At 39.3% G+C, this 17,104-nt stretch overlaps 1 protein-coding gene across 1 annotated transcript in view; it reads right to left on the reverse strand.

Moving 5' to 3' along the window:
• NRG1 (neuregulin 1) overlaps positions 1-17,104 on the reverse strand; it is a 1,043,202-nt gene that overhangs the window by 796,598 nt on the left and 229,500 nt on the right. The gene's annotated exons all lie outside the window — the stretch shown is intronic.

Genomic DNA, 17,104 nt, shown 5'->3' on the forward strand with positions numbered 1-17,104 from the left:
TAAAATGATGTGGTATATAAAATGTATACATGAATCTTCAAAAGAAAAATTTTCAATCTTGAAGACTTTTGAAAATGAGTTTCATTTTTAATTCAGTCACATTAAAGTATTTGCCAGAATGAAATAATTGAAAAAGAATAAAAATGATTTCACATTTTTTAAAAAGCAAATGCTTCTTTGCTAAATTATTCTTTTCAGTTACAGAAGAAAACAAACTACTTTGGAAATCAGTCAAGTTTTGGAAAGTTATGGAAAAGGAAATATTTGAAAGTACTACATCAATGCCATACAAAGAATGACAGAGAAGCAGGTAAACAATAATAATCAAAGATTTATGAAATGAATCTGCATGTAAAAATCAAAAGGAAAAAAGGAAACAGGACCCATCACTAATCAGTCTCACACAACACCACCTTTGATTTTATCGAGAGATTTATCATCATCTTGTCATATTAACATGTGATGTGATAAATAGGGTTCATATTAGCAATAAGAGCATGGAACAGTTTTTAGTGGAATAACAACTGAATTTACCTCATGCATTGTACTACCTTACAACCATATGATATTTACAAAATACTTCACCTTTTTGAGCTTCAGTTACCTTTAAAATGGGATAATTCAGAAGATGTAGTTATGGTGTACGGGTTAAGTCACCATCAGCAATGCTGACATCCCATCTAAAGGCCAGTTCATGCACTGGCTGCTCCACTTCAGATCCAACTTTCTGCTAACGTGCCTGGATAGGCAACAGAGGACAGCCCAGTACTTGGGCCCCTCTCCTCATATGGGAGACCTTAATGAAGCTTTTGGCCTTGGCCCAACCCTTGTCAATGAACCAGGAGACAGAAGAACCCATACTCACATTTTTATATTCTCTCTCTACCTCTTACTCATTCCATAAGTTTGCCTTTCAGATAAATAAATACACGTATAAATTTAAAGAAACATAATTGGGGAAACTGGAATTATGGCAAAATGCCTGCAATGCTAGCATCCCACATAGCAGATTAATATATACCTGCTTTGTTTCCAATCCAGTTAATGCATTTGGGAAAGCAGTGGAAGATGACACAGCTCTTTGGTTTCCCATTCCCGTATAGGAGACCTGGAAGAAAGTCTTGACTCCTGGCTTTGGCCTGGCACAGCCCCAGCCCTGCTTATCCTCTGGGAATAAAATCAGCAGACAGAAGACCTCCCTGTTTCTTTCTGTCTATAGCTCTGCCTTTCAAATTTGTAAAATAAGTCATATATATAATATGTAATAAATATATCTCTATAATACATAATACAAATATATGAATACATAAAATGTGATAATACAGTTATGGGACTTATTCTGAGGACAGAGTTAAACATTTATATGCTTCCTGACACACAACAGCAATTAAAATTTATATACAAAAATTCTTCAAAAAGTTTATGAAGAATGGACTTAGGTTTTAATTCAATGCTCCATGGCCTTTTTGGAGTACTCTTTGGTCAATTTAATTGAGTCTGCCTGGAAACATAAGGGCTAATTCAGGAACAAAGACAACAAAAAGGAAAGCCAGTAAATGAAAAAGTCTTCCCACACAAGCAACTTTAAACAAACAATGCTTCCAGATCCATTATTCTCTCAAATTTATAATAACATGCCATCATATTAGCGCCTGTGACTCTAAATAAGAACAAATCGTTCCCCTTGTAAGGAAAATATCTGAAATAATTCTCCAAAAAAAGAGAGGGTGCAATGATAAAATGCACCTGCAGCCAAAACTGATTTGTAGATTAATGTTGAGGATCTGCAAGAGCATAGTAGGACAGCAGCAACAGGATCACATAGGAACTGGTTAGGGCTATAACTGCTGGAGTCCTAGGTCTACTACATCAGAAACCCTAAATATGGGGTACAAGAAATGATATTTGAACAAACCCTCTTGATGATTACAATATGTGGTAAAGTATGAGACTCACTAAAGCATTAGCTCACTAAACAGATGAAACTTGAGGGCAGTGGCACGTAGGGCAACAAAGGAAAATTCCATCTGACAGAAAAATAGTGTGTGTGGAGATCAGTGATCAAAGAGAACAATTGAGAAGACTGGGGCCGAGAGTCAGAGTGTTTATATATAGTCTTTTCAAGGATTTGGACTTTATATCAAAAGAAACAGGGATTTAAAGAATCACCAAGAGTTGCTTGTACGGTGGCATAACTGGCTATTACTCCACCTACAGTGCCAGAATTCCTTATGAACAATGGTTCATCTCCCAGCTGCTCCATTTCCCATCCAGACCCCTGCTAATTTTGCCTGTGAATCTAACAGAAGATGACCCCAGGTCCCTGCATCTATGGAGACTGGAAAAAGTTCTTGGATCCTGATGTAAACTGGTTCAGCTCTGGCCATTGTGGTCATTTGGTGAGCAAACCGGCAGATGGAAGAACTTTCTGTCTCTCTTTCTCTCTGGAAATATGCCTTTCAAATACAAATAAATAAATCTTTTTCTTTTTCCAAAGAAACAAAAAGGAGAATCACAGAGAGAGCTTAGTTTTCATTTTAAATTTCTTCACAGAATATGATTATCACATATATAATACAATGTTAATAAGAATGAAAATGCCCTATTAAAGATGTTTGATCTTTAGCATGCATTCAACTGCTATTAATTTCTTTTAACACTGTCATTCAAAGCAGTCATGGTCTAGCATGCGAATGCTGGATTCAGAGAAATGAGTCACTTATTGATTGATCCTAACTTTTTTTTTCCCATGGAAAATGGGCAGAAACATGTCCTGAGTGTCATGAGAACGAAATGGAGCAGGCAAGTTAATGTGAACTTTAAAGCATATACGTTGCAAGATATATTTCTTAATAAAATCTCACTCTTCTTTCAGTTCATTCTGTGGGATAAGCATACATGAATATATAAAGCATATTTTAACGATAAGCATACATGAATATATAAAGCATATTTTAACTCCTGGGAAAAATAAGCACATTAGAAATAATTACTCTTTTCCTGGTGCAATGGCTGAGTTTGCTTAAGTGCCCCTTGCAAACGATGGGATCCAAGAAGGAAGCCAGGTCATGTCCTGGCTGCTCCATTTCCTATGCAACTACCTGCTTATGGCCTTGAAACACAATGGAGGATGCCCCAAAGCCTTGGGACCCTGCACCCATGTCAGAGACCTAAAAAAAGCTTCTGGTTGCTGACTTTGGAACAGCTTAGCTCCACAGACAGTGGGCGTTTGTGGAGTAAGCCAGCAAATGGAAGATCTGTCTCTCTTTTTCTCTGTGAATCTTTCAATAAACATAAATATTTTTAAAAAGAGGAAAATAGATAATTACTCTTTTCCTCACTTAAATACTGTCATGACTTGATAAGGCTACAAAACAAAACTCTGGACTCACCAAAACTGAACAGAAGAAAGATATATTCAAGAATGAGAAACTTAGAGGGAAGGATAACATCCAGATTCATGCGTGGACACAACTAGGGACTGGCAGAACTCGGGCCAGCATCGGAGGCCCTGCAGCAAAGGTAAAAGTCTCTTTGTTTTGCACCTAGATGTATGAAGATCAGACTAAATGCTGATCCTAGACAAAGATAACAGAAAGCCTTCCAATGAATTACACACAGACTTTAGGATTAGAAAAGTCTCCCATTCCAGATGCAAAGGCAGAATTTTATCATTAACAAAGCTAAAAGGGAAGATGGCATTTGAAAACCTGCAGATAAGAGTTTTTGCCTTCTGCTGGCTGAAAGCCAGGTGTGCATGCCAAAAGGACAGGATTCAAAGTCAGTTAAAGGCAGAAAGAGAAAATGCAGACATGATACCTCCTGCCAAGTTGCGGGAAACACAAAAACCTGGGATTTCTTTGGGGACCTGGCATTAGCAATAAACTCTTGGAAAATAAGTTACTACAAAGGAAAATACAAATCCAGCGCACAACATGTTCAACATCTGACTTAGTACTTACAGGGGATTTTAATCTCTCATTTAGTTACTTGAATGAGTACACCTTACTCCTTCTTTAGTTGTAGCAATTAATGATGCTAAATCCAGACAGTGCCAAAGTACTTCTAAGAAGGACAAAGTTGAAAACTTGTCTAAAGATTATTGAGGTTTTATTTGCTAGTTTACCTGTATTTATAAATGCTTCTGGTGCTACAGATAAATTTTCAGGACTTTTTCAACATATACATATATTTTATGATAATAATGCTTGGACACTGATCCTTGCAAATTTGGAGAATTCTGAAATTAATGAAAAAAAAAAGGTTCTACCACTTAATGTAACCTCTACTAACAATTTGCCATAATTCCATGCAGCTTTATACCATTGTTTAACCACTAAAACTTCTGTTAAATGTTTTCCATCTTATTAAAACAAAACTCTAAAGAAAACTAACGCCTGTAAAGAATTCAAAGATATGTTTGTAGCTTTAATTAAAGCAACCAAGAACACAATTTCATCACAATTAAAACAGTTGTCCCCAGCTGTCGGCAAAGGCTTAGGTTGCATTGTACCTAGGTTAACACTGCTGGGACAAAAGCAATTAGCAGCTGGTGGACATCCCAGGCCTAGTTAATGCCAAATTTGTGTTAACTATTCCAGTGTGCCAGCCAGTCACTTATCCTATTCTTTGGGAGGGCAGGGGGAAGACAGACTCAAGCAGGGACTGGGGACCTGTGCATGAGTGTACGTGGGTACTGAATGGACAAGTATGGCCACAGGATGGTACAGTACACTGATAGAGGACAGGGCATGGGGGACAATGGATTGCTCAGGGAGGCGGGTCTGGAGATGTGTGAGGAAGGACATTACAGGTGAGGAATAACTTCTCATGGACTTGCACCATGCTGGCTACTGCACTTGTTGGTAAAGAAGGGGGCTGAAACAAGGTAGTTACACAAAGGGAAATCAGAGGGCGTTTTGGTGCCAAACCAATACACCCAGTCACGTGGGAGATCTGAACTAAGATTGTTGATATCAACCACCACTTCCTGATGCACACAAAATCCACAGCTTGGGGGCCTGCCTGACAAGGCTTGATCACAATACACAGCAATGAATGTTGGGGCAGGGAGTGGACCATGTAAGTTTGGGCCACGAAGCTAAGCAGCTCAAGAGAACTCACTCTGGGAACAAATCGGTGGGGGATTATGATAAAACATCTAGGGGATTGCTATATCAGCGGTTTACTGGAGGGCTGGCAGTGGTCATGGACTAAGATAGGCATGACTATGGTACTCAACAATAATCATGGGTGCTGGAGTTGAGAACAGATAGGGCTGGTCAAGGCTGTAGCACCTACAGGCACACCAGGCTTGAGTGTTGGTCAAGCCAGGCCACAACATCCCCCAAACAGTAAAAGACTGCCAGGTAAGGGCCTAACACCCACTGGCACCCATGAGATATAGGTCTGGAAGTGGGCCTGATGGAGGAACTGGGGAAATCTGCTGGTAGTAAGTATGTGAGTCAGGGCTAGGTGTTGGTCAGGCCAGGCCGGGCTGTTTCATTCATTGGCAGGTATATGATTTGGCTCTGTAGGAAGCAGACCAGACAGGGCCAGCACAAACTCTAACTAGCTAGCATGTATGGGAGCCAGGATGAGGTGTGAGCCACACTGGGCTAGGCTAGGCTATCACACTGGTTTACATGAAAATCAGGGATGGGTGCAGGCTGGGCATGGCTAGTCTGCAGCATCCATCAGTAAGATGATACTGCTAGTAGGTGAGGTGTGGCCAAGCTAAAATATCTGATGGCAAAGGCCAAGTTGGGTGATGGGTTATGTCAGGCTGGACTGGAGCAACCTCTGGCATGCACAAGATCTGTGGCTGAAACTAAACTCAGTCTGGGAGCTAAGGAACACTCCTTTTGTGCTGAGCTTCCCACTAGCATGCACCAGAGTTGGAATGGGAGGCAGCAAACTGAGCTGCACATGGCTGCAGTATCCCTTAGCATGGGTGTTGACTGGGTCTGGCACTTGCCAGACTGGGCTAGGTTCTAGCACCCACTGCTGCTCAATGAGAGACAGGCTAGGTGTAGGACAGGCTGGGCTAGGTCTCTGCACCAGTTGAACTATGTGAGAGCTGGGTCTACGGGTGCACCAGGCAAGGCTGGGATCTAGCACCTAACAGCAAGAGCCGGACAGGGTGTGTGCCAGTTGTACAAGGCTGCTGTTCTTGTCAGGTCATTCAGGCTGGGCCAAGGACCACTGGTGTGTATGAGATCTGCCACTGGGAGTTGACTTGATAGAGGAGTTGGGAACTCCTCTGTCAGAAAGCAGTCCTCTGAAGGTGACTTCAAAAAATAAGAGTGGGAGCAGCCCCGACAAAGCCAGGTCTGGGGGTGGGCCAGTTTGGGCCAGTTCATAGCACCCACGGCAGATGTGAGAACCAAGACAGGGTGCAGGATAAGCTGGGTTGGACCACAACACTAGCCAGTTTATATTAGGGCCAGGACTGGGAGCTGGCTGGATTTGGCTAGACCACAGCCCCACCAGCATGAGCTGGAACTGGGGACAGGCCAGGCTGAGCCAGGCTGCAACTACCACTAGTGGATGTCAAGGTGAGGCGAGCCTTGACAGTCTTGGCCTCAGCTCCCACCAGCACATTTAAGACCTGGAATGGTGGCAAGCCCAGAAGGCGATCTGAGTCGGATCACCCTGGCCAGGGCTACATTACCCACTGGGCCTGCATGTGAGCAGGTTTAGGGGAAGAGACAGGCTGAGCTAAGTGGCCATATCCACTGGCGCATGTATGAGCCAGTGTAAGTACAGGATGGTTGGGCTTTGCCACAGCCTCAGCTGGCAAGTGCTAGGAATGGGGACAAGCCCTGTCAGACCAGACTGAAGAACTACCTAAAAGTTGTGGGATCTGAGGCTGGGTGGGTTGGATTGGGTTCAGCTCGGCTCCAATGCCCATTGATGTGTATGAGAACTAAATGATGTGGGACAGACTGTACCAGCCCAATGCACATACCAGCATGCACAGGAACCAGGGCTGGGGGCAGACCGAGTGGGGGTTACTGGAGGCTACAATTCCCACTGGTATTTGTAAGGGCAGAGTATGTGGTGGGCAAAATTGGGCTGGGCCATATCATTCACTGATTTGCATTTGAGATTGGGCTAAGGACAGAACTGACCAGGTGACTGCAATTATCAACATGTGTGTAGGCTGATATGGGTGATGGAATGAGCTGAATCCCACAGTGCTGGCACACAGGAATCAGGCTGGGATCATGTCTAGAAATGTTTTGTTGGGGTCCCTCCCCCAACTGGATCACTGGACTTAGAACTCCAACCACGGTGAAAATCACAGCCCATATGACCTGACTGTAGAGTGCATGTGGCAGAACTGGGTCTCCATGGTTGCTGAGGCCTGTGTGGTGGAGTGTGCCCAGAAGATTATCGGGGACATGATAATCAGTTCGTTGAGGCCTGCAGAGACATGGAGTACCATGGAAAGCAGGACAAATCGGTCAGCTCTCCCAGACAATTAACTGCGTCAATTCAGACTCAGGTGGTCTATGTCAACCAATCTTGAAAGGATTTCATCAATCTTGCACCAAACAAATGAACAGCGTCTTAGGACCATCAAAATCACTTAAGCAGTATCCTTGGAACGTGCTTCACTTCTGGGACCCTGGGATGCCATTGGGTGGCCTTCCCCCATTCCTGGATACTGATGTGGTTGGGTTGTTGGGGGTGGCCCTCTCCCCTTCTGTCTCTACTTTCCCCAGATACCACAAGAAAAAAGGAGATTGGAGGCAATTACCTCATCCACTTTCCCCCATTCTTTGACCCTCTCCACCCTAATTGGCGGTAATGCATCCCTCTCAATTATGTATACACCATCAAAAATAAATTTAATAAAAATAAATTTAAAGAAGAAGAATGCTGCAATTAAATATTTGTGCATGAACTATTTACCACACATGAAAGGAGTGACAAAGCATTATAATTTATGTTATTGGACATTTCATTGTATGCTACATTCTTATCTTTTTTAAAAAATGTATTTGCTTATTTGAAAGGCAGAATGAGAAAGAGGCAGAAAGAGCAAGATTTTCTGCCCCCGAGTTCGTGCCCCAAATAGTTTCAATAGCAGGGTCTGGGCAGGCTGAATTCAGAAACCAGGAAATCCACCAGTGTCTCCCATATGGGTGCAATGAAACCAGGTGCTTGGCCATTATCTACTGCCCTGCCATGCACATTAGCAGGTAACCTGGATGTGGTGTGATGAGGACTGGAACCAGAGCTCCAATATGAACTATGACTGTCCTAAGCATCAGGCTATCCTCCTACAACACGCTGCTCTTTTACATGCAGTAGATATAATACAGTTGAAGTTTTATTGTCCTTTTTCCGTGTTTGAGCGTATCTTTATTTAGAATCTGTAGGGCGCTCCAAAAAACTATTAATTTTCACATTCTATCATTTAGCATAATTTTAGCACTTGCCTGAAACACTAAACATTTCAGAAAAACATATCTTTGGAATGACTAACCGATACAGCCCCTCACAAAATTAAAATTATTTACATCATATTCTAATTACTGGATAACAGGCTAGATGAATTATCACCATAATGCAAATGAAGCATCCATTTGTACACACATTCTTATTTGAAGAAGACAATCTGCTCTTTTAAGATGGTGAAATAGTTCTAAAAACATCATCCGGGTTTTCTATATTCTTATAAGCTTTATATTAAGTGAACTATTTTTCCTCAGACTATAGGTCAGCTATTTGTGTGCTTTGGTTTTGCTTTTTAAATGGCCATTCCACATACTACCATCAAGGATATCTGCATCCCATGTCAGAGTTTGAGAGTTCGAATCCTGACACACATTCCCGCTTCTGGCTAATGTGTACTCTACAGGTTGCATTTGGGTGCCTGTGTCTGTATGGAAGACCTAGACTGAGTTCCCAACTCCTGGCCTCAGTCTTGCTGCTCCTGCTCTTGACTGTCACTGAGGAGTGAAACAGTAGATGGACAATTTCTGCCTCTTTGTCTTTGCCTTTCCAATAAGGACTTTTAGGATCAAAACCCAAAAAATATTGACCTGTGTCAATGTCTTGAAGTATTTCCCCTATTATTTCTCCTAATAGTTGACAGTTACATTTAGGTCCTTAATTCACTCTGAGCTCATATTTGTATGGAGTAAGTAGTCTACTTCCTGGGCATATCCACTTTTCCCAAGTACGTGTGTTGAAGATGTTGTCCATTTCCCAGTGAATGCTCTTGGTGCCTTTGTAAAAAACTGGATGAAAAAGTACAGGTCAACTTCCAGATTTTCTATTCTGCTACATTCCATATTTATGTTTTATGAATGCATAGTGATCTTTTACTAACTAAAGCTATTGTATTTTTTAAAAAAAATATTGGAAGGGCAGATCAGATTTACAGAGAGAAAGACAGAAAAAAAGATCTTCCATCCACTGATGTACTTCCCAAGCAGCCACAATGGCCAGAGCTGACCTGTTCTGAAGCCAGGAGCCTCTTGCAGGGCTCCCATGAGGGTGTGGGGTCCAAAGGCTTTAAGCCACCCTCCATTGCTTTCCCAAGCCACAAGCAGGGTGCTGGATAAGAAGTGGAGCAGCCAGGACATGAACAGGCATCCATATCAGATCAGGGCACTTGAAAAGTGACGATTTAGCCATTGAGTACACTTGGTCCTTTCATAAGTTTTGAAATCAGAAATTGTCTTTCAAGTTTATGAACACCATACCTCTACTAGTCTAAAGATGACACTCTAAAGTACATTCTGAAAACTAGTTATGATAGCCCCACATCTTCTAACTTATTGGAAAATTACTCAACTGCATCTAAAGAATTGTATCTGTTTTCACAAATTATAAAACAAATTCTGTACCATAACTTTTTTTAGGAGTTTCGCTAAAACTACAATTACACTGGATAAGTAGACTAACTTAAGGAAAACTTAAGTCCTTTATGCTCTTGTATTTTCCAGGGAGGCTGATTAACCTATACAATTTATCAGAATTTAAAATTTTAGCACTTTGACCAAAAGACTAAATAGAAAATGAAATAGAACACACAGTGCATAACCACTAATATTTAATGCTTGATGAATTCATTATGTGAATGATTCTAAAATTATTTTTAAAATAGAAACAATTTGATCAATGAACTTTTCATCTTCCTTTAATTATAGATTCACAGGCAGTTTCAGAAAATTAACCAAAAAAAAATTATTTACCCTTTACTCAATAAACCAAGTGGAAACATTTTCTAAAACTATAGCACAATCTCACATCTAGGATACTCATGCAGCCCAGACACCGACAATTTTATCATCACAAGTATTTCTCATGATGTACTTTAAATAGCCAAAGCCACTCCCCAACCCACCAACTACTATCTCTTAGGTTAATCCCTAGCAACCACTAATCTATCCATCATCACTGCTTTTATCTCTAAAAGGTCCTAAGAATAAGGCATGTAAACTTTGAGGACTTGCATTTCTCACTTAGTTTGCTGCATGTAGCCATATTATGTTCGTTCTCACAGCTGATTACTAGTTTACAACAATGATGGATCATGATTTGCTTAGCCATTCATTTTTTTGGAGGACATCTGGGAAGTTTCCAATTTGAAGCTCTGATAAATAAAGCTGCAATAAATATTTCCGTAGAGAGATTTGTGTCAACAGAAGTTTTCATTTCTCTAGGATAAACCAATGCCTAAGAATACACCTCCTGGGTCACATACAGGTTGCATGATCAGTTTATTCTGAAATAGCCAAAATGCTTTCCAGAGAAAACTACCATGGCAAATACATGAGTGATCCATTTTCTCTTTTTGCCAACATTTGGTTTTGTCAATATTTTGGCCATTCTAATAATGGCCAAATAAGTGTGTATGATATTTCACTATAGTTTTATTTGAATTACCTTAATGATTAACAGTTTGACATACTTTTCTGGACTTTTTACAATCTATAAAATGAGCTAACTCTTCATTCCTTTCATCCATTTAACAAACAGATTATTATTGCATTTTTGGTTATTGTTGATTTTTGAAATACTAGTCCTGGAGCAATTATGTAGTCTGTAAATATTTTTTGCAACTTGTAGCTTGTCTTATTCCTTAAAAGAAGGAATTTGTTTTCATGCAAAGTCAACATTCTTGTTCTGAAGAGGTCCAATTTATTAATTTTCCTTTTAGGAAAACTTAATAGTTTAATTTTCTATTTGAAATGTAAATCTGTGATCCATTTTGAGCTGAACTCCATGTAAGGTCTAAGACTGGGGTAGAGATTTGCTTTTCTCCCCTGCTCCAAACTGTTCAATGTACAATATCATTACGTGAAAAGGCGTTTTTCCCCAACTGGATGATTTTTCTCTTTGTCAAAAATCACTTGTGCATATTTTATAGGTATAAATCTGAGTTCTTTTTTTTTCTGTTTCATCTGGTATTAGGTTTATTTTCCTGTCAGCATTTCAAGGACACGATTCCATTACCATGTGGCCTTTGGAGGGTGCAGTTTGGAAACCTGCACATGAGTTATTTCTGTGATAAAACATGTATTTTTTTTCTATTATAAGCCTTTCCTAGTGTTCTATAGTTCTGACATTGGTATTTTAAAATCCCTGGCTCTCAACCTTCAATAACCCTTTTCATTCTGATGATACAGGCCATTCTCCACCCTTAGGATATGTCATGAACATTTTGTCTCATTTGTTCTTCTCTGGTCTGAGAATTCTTACAAGGAAGACAATGGACTTTCCATAGTCATTGATTTTTTTCTTTTTACTTTCTTCTTATCTTCATCTTTTTTTTTTATTCTCCTTCTAGAAGATTTTCTTTTCTTTTTTTTTTTGAAGTTACTAGTTTTATTTAGTAAGGAAACTAATAAGTTACTTTACTAAGATAATTCACATACAATAAAATTCACCACACCAAAGTGTAAACATGCACAGGTCGCACAGACGTCATCCCTGTCTTCAGTCCTGAAAGCGGTGATGACACTCCAGGGAAGTCTCATACATGTTAGCAATCTCATTATTACTATTTATTTTAATTGGGAAGGCATATTTATAAGGAGCAGGAGAGACAAAGATCTTTCATCTGCTGGTTCACTCCCCAGTTGGCCATAATGGCTAGAGCCGAGCTGATGTGAAACCAGGAGCTTCTTCTGGGTCTCCCACATGGGTTCAGAACCAGGGATTTGGACCGTCATCCGTTGCTTTCCCAGGCCACAAGTGGGGAGCTGGATGGATCAGAAGTGGAGCAGCTAGAACATGAACTGGTGCCCATATAGGATGTTGTTGCTTGCAGGCAGAGGATTAGTCTGTTGTGCCACAGTGTCAGCCCCATCTCTCTATTGTTTTTAAGATACATAAGTAAGAAAAAAATAGGTTGTCTCTGCTATGACAGGTGTCCCTCTCAGCGCTGTTCTCCTGTGAGCTCCACGTTTCTGTCTGGAGGGGATTGCGGGACATTTAACGGGAGTCTGCTCACAGGAAATGCCCTCCCTCGTGTGCAGTGCCGGGGTGACTTGAATTTCTAAAATTTGTGATAATTGAAATTTTTTAATTCCATGAAGTTTCTTTTTCTTTTGTTTGTTTTTATATGTCTTTATTTTTTAATTGTTAATAACATTGTATTATGTGATACAGTTCCATAGGTGCTTGGATTTCCCCTGCTCCTCCCACAACCCTCTCCCCATGATGCATAACCACAGTTCAAGTTTAGCTGAGATTCCTTCATTACAAGCACACACCCAGCACTGAGTCCATCAATTCTTTGATTTCTCCACTATTCAACAATGCTGACTTTGAAGATTAGAATTCAATATCTATGAAGATATCAATTTAAATATTTTTAAAATACATTTTCTCTAAATCACTTCCATTTCCTCAATGATAATACTCTTCTACCCATGCTCATTTTGACTTTCTAAGGATTTGGCAATAAATTTGTCTAGATATTGAGACACATGGGCCTTATTCTGCAGGAAATGCCATTATTTGATACTGGAATCTACTGGACATAGGGCATGGATACTGTCAAGGAGTTGACAACAAATATATCTAGTCCAAGCAGGAATAAGTGCTGAAAGAGATAAACACTGCCCTGGGAATATTTCCTTTTCTATTGTGTTTACCTATTTGACTTTCTCTTTTATCCTGGCCATTTTCTGATGTTCATTCCTTTAAAGGTTACATTAGCTGACATACACTGTTAACAAGAATTGATCACTTTCCAGAAGAACTGCTCCACAGCTCTGGTTAAGCTCTGACATGTGCAACATGCAGATCAACAAGGACCTGTACTAGCATACAATGCTATGCATGAACGGCAGCCTCTGGTCTCCCAGGAAGGCTATTTTAATAACTTTGAGACATACTCTTGACTGACTGCCGAAGGTATATGCTGCAGGTACAAGTACAGGGTTGGACAAAACAAATTTGAGCACTCTTCAAACCTATCACCTACATTTCTGCTTGTTCTTATCTCTGCTACAATCTGTATCTGTTCACTTAAACTCAAAGTTCAACAGGGTCTCTCCCTACAAGTTCATTCATGTGGAAAAGTCCACTGCCTGTTGCTGCTCCCAAGGGAAGTTCCCTCAGCATGTTGGGAAACGTACTTTCTTTTCTTTGTATTTACTACATTTACAGTGGGATTTGGGAAGAGTAGATACATCATTATCTCAGTTTGGCATATAAAATCTCTTAATATATTTTCAATTTAATTATGTTTTATGAGGTTTTCTTACAACAGGATTCATCCACAACACAATTTTACAAAAATGACAGCTGTGTGAGAGTACTTCAAAAAAATTATGGGAAACTGTAACAACTGAATTTTGAGATCCATGAATATTCATGTTATATATGTATTTGAAAACATGCATTGGTTTCAAGCTTTTTTACAAAATTATTTTTAATTCTATCTTCAAACATTTTGAAATATCCTCATATATATTTGGTGATAAAAACTGACAAGTAACCAATTTAGAATGATATTGAGGAAATATACTGGATTTGTAACTTAAAAAAAACACACAAAAAAGACCACTTTCCAAGGCCTCGGCCTATATTTAAAATTTAAAAAATGGTGCGAATCATTTAAGGAGACTTTTTCAGTTCTATTTGTATAATCAAACTAATCATGGATATGCAAAATAAGATTTTAGTTTTCAACCATTAAGCACTTTATCACTCCATCTTTTAAAAATGATTTAGTGGGTAACTGGGTTTTCCTTGTGAAAGAAAATGGGGCATATTAAAACATTTCAGCCTGACAAAACAATATTTATGACTCTCTTTTGTGCAAAAATCAGAGCCTTAAGGTTGCCTCATATGCCTATTTAAATTTTATGTTTTTCATTAGAAAAATATATGAATATGTCTAAAAAAATTATTAGCAGAGAAAGAGAAAAACATATAATGTTAACAAACTTATTAATAATGGGATTACACATGTATGTAACAGATTTCAGTGTGATAACTCTCCTGAATCCTTTTATACAAAACCAAAATACTATACAAAAATCAACTCATAATGAATGAATCAAGGATATAAACCTAAAGACCTAAAACCACCCAATTACTAGAGAAAAACAAGAGAAACACTGCAAGAATGACCTAGGCAAAGACTTCTTGGATGAAACCACTGAAGTACAAACAATAAAAATAAAAATGGACAAATAGGATTACATCAAGCTAACAAGTGTTTGCACAGCAAAGGAAATAATCAAAGAGGGAATCAACAGAGGGGCAGAAAATATTAGAAAATGATTCATGTGATAAACTATTAAGATCCAGAGTATTTACGGAACACAAGAAACTCAATAACAATATGGTCCAGTGAAGAAATATGCAAAGGATATGAAAAATGTTCAAAAAGGGAAATGTGAACAGCCAACACCAACATATGAAAATGCTCAGGACCACCAACCTTGAGGGAAATCCAAATGAAAACCACAAGAAGATATTTCACTAGTGTTAGAATGCTTTTGATTTTTAGATGGTAAGCAAACAAAAAACAAACATTTTCTGGCAGCATAAAGAGAAAAAGAAAAAATACAATAGTTATAAAAATTACGGAAGACCATAGGGAAATTCCAAGGAAACTAAGAATAGATCTATCATATGGCCCAGCTATTCCACTCCTGGGATTAAATCCAAAGAAAATCAAACTCGAATATGAAAATGTTAGCTTCACTCCCACATTTATAATAGCTCAATTCACAATAACTAAAAGATGCAACAACCCTAGATGCGTATTAGCTGATGACTGAATAAAGATAATATGGTACATATTGCATAATGGTAGAGTATACAGCCATAGAGAAGAATGAAATCTTGACATTCTTAGCAAAATGCATGAAATGGGAGATTAGGCTAAGTGAAATAAGCCTGACCCAGAAAGGAACATACCAGGATTTCTTTTAGTGGTAGTAATTAATACACACAGATAAACTACCATAGCTTTAATTATCTGTATATTTTATAATTCACTGTATATGAATGCAATGGATGTCATTTGCTTTGCTTATTATTTTTATGGGCCTTTTCTATATTCATGATAAACTAACCTGAGTTTCAATAAATACTTATTTTTATTTAAAAGGCAGAATTACACAAAGAGAAGCAGAGAGAGAGAGAAAACTTCAATCCACTGGTTTTCTATACCAATGGTTACAACAATCAGAGCTGGGACAGTCCAAAGCAAGAAGCAAGAGCCAGGAGTGTCTTCCTGGTCTCCCTTGTGGGTAAAGGGGCCCAAAAACTTGGATCATCCTAAGCTGCTTTCCAGGCCTTCAGTAGGGAGCTGGATTGGAAGTGGAGCTTTCGGGACTTGAACTGGCACCTATATGGGATACTAATGCTGCAGAAAGAGACTTAAAGGGCCACACCATGGCACTGACCTCCTGAACTACTACTGCCTTTTCACTTTTAACATGTTGGATTCTTTACTTAGCGGTGCTTTTAGACTTTGACTATAAAGAAAAAATGTATTTCAAAACTTAAGAAAAAGAAAGCAAGGAGAGAGGGAGACAGAAAGAGACGAACAGGAGGAGATAATTCTTTTCCTATGGTTGTATCAGTGAACTACATTGGATCCATTCTCTGCATTAATATCATACTAACAGGTCCAGCACAGTGACACAGCATCTAAATCCTCCATTTGTAGGGCTGGAATCCCATATGAGTACCCATTCATGTCCCAGATACTCTACTTCTGATCTAGCTCCCTGATGATGGCCTCAAAAAGTAGCAGAGAGAGGCCCAAGTTCTTGGATGCATGCCCTCATTTGGGAGACCTGGAAGAAGCTCCTGGTTTCAAGCTTTTACATGGCCAACCTTAAACTATGGAAACCATTTAGGGGATGAACCAGCAAATGGAGGGTATCTCTCTCTCCCTCTCTCTCTCCCCCAATTTCTCTCTCAGTCCCTCTCTTCATCCTTCCCTCCGCTTCTGCCTTTCAAGTAAAACAAGATTTTTTTTCAAAGATATACTTATTTTATTGAAAATTCTGATTTACAAAGAAAAGGAGAGACAGAGAGAAAGAACCTCTGTCCTCTGGTTCACTCCCCAAATGGCCATAATGACTGGAGCTGAGCTGATCCAAAGCCAGGAACTAGACATGGGTCTAGAACCAGCACCAGAGCAGCACCAGAGCTTAAGGGTGAAGGACTAGTCTGTTGAACCATGGCACCAGCGTGAAAACAAGCAATTAAAAAAAAATGTATTCACATAGGAACTCATGAAAAGATTTTTGCTTTTATTTAAGTAATTACTACACACTTGCTGTTAACATTGAGAATCTACTATATCAGTAAATTGCTTCAAAAGAGAGCTTAGGAAATCCAATAATTTTGTATCAATGGTGTCTTAGTACTGTTGCTCTTTGTTCCCCTTTTTATATAAAAAAAATAGATGTGAAATATTTGTACAACTGAGAGTTGTAAATATTTGAAGGGTGGCTGATCTGTTGTGCTACTTCAAGAGAAAACTTGAAGGAAACAGAAGAATGGAATTATTGCAAAGAGGACAATTCCAAGTCCAGGAAGCCCTGCTGACAGTTGTCAATGCTGTGAAACGCATCAGTGCTCTCTCAGAAATATACAGCTG

This window comes from Ochotona curzoniae, unplaced genomic scaffold (genome assembly GCF_017591425.1).
Source record: "Ochotona curzoniae isolate NIBS_2020 unplaced genomic scaffold, NIBS_Ocur_1.0 contig_899, whole genome shotgun sequence".
NCBI classification, from domain to species: domain Eukaryota; kingdom Metazoa; phylum Chordata; class Mammalia; order Lagomorpha; family Ochotonidae; genus Ochotona; species Ochotona curzoniae.